The sequence below is a fragment of the Mus pahari genome, chromosome 15 (genome assembly GCF_900095145.1).
Source record: "Mus pahari chromosome 15, PAHARI_EIJ_v1.1, whole genome shotgun sequence".
Classification (NCBI taxonomy): domain Eukaryota; kingdom Metazoa; phylum Chordata; class Mammalia; order Rodentia; family Muridae; genus Mus; species Mus pahari.
This window is the reverse complement of record NC_034604.1, coordinates 24,656,017-24,659,768: the sequence shown is the minus strand read 5'-3', so window position 1 is coordinate 24,659,768 and position 3,752 is coordinate 24,656,017.

Sequence of the window (3,752 nt, the reverse complement as noted above, 5' to 3'; positions counted from 1 at the left end):
CTTGTCTCTCTGTCTCAATCCTAACATACTGCAACACCTCTTGTATATGTCTTCCATATATAAAAACCTCGTTTTCTCATGCTTAAGCTGTAACCGTTTTATTGATGTATCTATTCCCTGCCCTCAAAGGCAGAAAAGCATGTAGGCCCAATGATTATTGTACACCGCGTGTTATTCAAATGCTGATTTCCCTGCCTTCCTACCTTGTTTCAATCTGGACATGACTTTGCTATCTTTATTCTTTTTTTCTTTCTTTTATTTGATATTTTCTTTATTTGCATTTCAAATGTTTTCCTCTTTCAGGTCTCCCTTCTGGAAACCCCCTATCTCATGCCCTTCCCCCTGCCTCTATGGGAGGGTGGATTCCCCACCCATACACCCACTCAATCCTTCCCACCCTAGGATTACCCTACACTGGGGAATGGAACACCCTCAGGCCCAGGGACTGCTCCTCCCACTGATGTCCAACAAGGCTATCCTCTGCCACATATGTGTATTCTTTGGTTGGTAGTCCATTCCCCAGTAGCTCTGGGGGGAGGGGGGACTGGCCTGTTGACACTGTTGCTCCCCACATGGGGCTGTTGACTTAGCTTACAGTCCTATAAACACTGTTCCTCATTCATTCTCTGCCTTGCCAATAAAAGCCAGTGATCTAATACAGAGCTTTAGAGGGAATATGTGGAACTTTGAATTCTAAGAGGGGTGAAGAAAAAGAGAGGAGTGGGGAGGGTAGAGGGAACTTTCAGGATAGCATTTGAAATGTAAATAAAGAAAATATCTAATAAAAAATAAAAGAAAAAAAAAGAAAAAGAGAGGAAGTGAAGAAGGGAACCATGAGAGAGGTAGAGAAAACAGAAGAAGAGAGTCGAATCAAGAAAGGACAAAAAGAATTCAAGAAAGATGGGAATCCTGTCTGGGAGGAAGCCTGGCTACCTGGAAGGTTTAGAATGAAGTAAAGATTGCTCAGTATTTGGCTCAAGGCAATTTTAATAAATCTTAGTCTCTCTCTGTGGTTATTGGAGAATTAACTGATTAAAAAATGCAGTCACATATTGATTCGCTGCATATACTTATATTAAAAATAATTCATTTTACAAATGGTGCCTAATGTGGGGTGCCAATTTATTGTTACATATTATTCTGGAGGTTGCTACACACCCTTGTTGCCTTTAAATATCTATTAAGGGTTTTCACTTCACTTTACATCATTTAGTTTTCCCCAAAATTAGACATGAAAACTTGAAATTTTATAATATGCTTAAAAGCACTACAGCTGGGCAGATATTAACCCTCTATGCAATATTGTTTACTTTGCTATGGTGATCCCTGAAATATCACTTGCCATGTTCTGCCTGGTCATTCTTACTCCATCAGGCCAGGCTTCATGGCCATGTGCTTATGATTGACACTACCCCATGGTAATCTCATTCTTCTTTCTCTCATGGTCCCTACCTAATACCCCAAGACCAGAAACTGAAGCTCCATCTACTTCTCTTCTGTCCAACTACAGTCAGGCTAGTTTATTTTTATTAACCAATCAGTGATAGCTTATGGGGCAAGCTTTACACAATAAAGCACAACCAGATCTTGGGGGGTCAGTATTTAACATTTGAATACTTAATAGCACCAGACCAACCACCTACAAAGGGGGAACTAACATAATAATACTGTGTTCTCAAAAATTAAAAGAAATAGTATTTTCAAAAATAGAGTTATATCTCTCCTATCTTATATGTGATTTTGAGAGTTGGTAGGTAAAGTGTGGGCAGTGATTGGTTGAGGTAAGCTATTTAGTTGTGGTGTCAGTATCCATAACTAAGCCAGTAACACTGTCAATGAACAACTTGGTAAAAAAGATTGTCTTGGAAAAAAAATCATATAACATTTTGGACCAGGGACAAAGATAAGGAGGAAAAAAATAAGTAAAAAATTGAATACCTAAAAAAGGCTTTCTTATATAATGAGATGAATTATAAGAGACACACTTGCAGGCTACATTTATAACAATCACAGGTTCCTAATGCATAGTGACAGGAAAGCTTTTGTAATGCAGCTGGACATTAACTCTTATTCCTTCACTTTCGGCTTGATTGGAGATATTATGCTTTGTGACATACCACATGGTCATATGTATTTGACCAAGGACATCCAGGCAGACTTAGTTCTACAACTGTATTCAATAAGCTAGTGCTCCCTGCTGGGAACCTCTCAGTGATACAATTAATACCTCAGTCCCTTTCCTTACATTTTTGAACATGAACCCAATTAGGTGATCTTTTTTCCTTAACACCGAAGGACCCAACTTGTTCTGCTGCCTGGATTCTGTCTATGTGCTCCTGGCAATTCTTTAGCATGTTAACAGCACAAAAAATAGAATTCTCTCCTCTCAAAGGTGTTAGGAGAATTAATTAATGTTTATGAAGCACCTCAGATCCTTGGATGAGAAGGCCCTGAAGAATTCTCTCCTTTGAAGGTGGTATTATTACATCATCTCATCTGGAGGCAAGAAAAGCTAAAAATAGACACTCAATACAGTAACCCCAATTTAACTCTGTGTGGCGGGTGTCTCTGTTCCTTCTCCTGGGAAAGGTGCTTGTGAAGAAAGTGGGAGACATTGACCCTGTATAAATTTGTGGATCGTACAATTTCCTTTAACACATTTTTCTCTTAGTGCAACTCCCTTTATTTCACTGGCTCAGCTCTTATTTCTTCCATAAAACAGACATGAAGGACAAAATTTCATACCAAAGAAATAATGACAGTAAATACCCAATATAAGTAATTCCTAGGGTTTACACTAATCACTTAGGACAAAGACTAGTTTAAGTTACACAAAACATGCTGAACATATAAACGGGTCTAATGGAGAATCTCCCAGTTAGGGGGTTGAGTAGTATTTTCATAGCTTTAGATTGTGCTTCTTAAAATCAAAATAGCTCTTATTACCTAAAAGTCCAATTAGATTAAGCCAGCAGCTGAAACTGAAAAGGAACTTACTTTTCACTCTCTCCATGTGCAATACTTCTTACCATGTTGTAATTTCCTTCACATCAAAACAATGGTGTCTAATTTTGGTGAAGAACATTTTTTAATGATTATGCTTTGTTTGAAGGTAAATAACTTTAAGTAATTACAAAGAACAATGGAAAACAATATAGCATTTTTAAGTTTGTCACCTCAGGGATCTTATGATACAATCTATATTTTCATCAATAGTGTCTCATTTAGTGTTTCTACTGATTTGAGAAGTGGTTTTTGGTGTTGTTAGTACTTTGCATATTAATTTTAGGTATGGGAGGGCAAAGGAACTTGTCAATAGTACAGACTAAAAGGGGATAAAAGTGAGAATGCAGTCTATATGGTTTTCCTCCAAGGTCTATACAGCTAAGTTATACAGTGTTCCAGGCCAAACCATCAAAATGTGGGAAATGGCATATGTTTGAATACATAGTATGAGCTAAAGAGAAAGGGGGCAGAGGGAGATAGTAAATATATATTTTTTAAAAAGTTAAATGAAAATGTGTTGTTTTCATTTTAGTGATTACAGTATACAGTATTGATCCAAACCAAGTAAGGGCTTTGTATTTTGCCAAATTGGAGATTTAGGGCAAGCATCAGTGCTAACTGCAGGACCACAAAGAGAATGCTCACATCTTCTCTCTATTTGGGCTTATTCAACTCAGCCAGAAGAATTTTGGTGCTTTGATCTCTCTCTCTCTCTCTCTCTCTCTCTCTCTCTCTCTCTCTCTCTC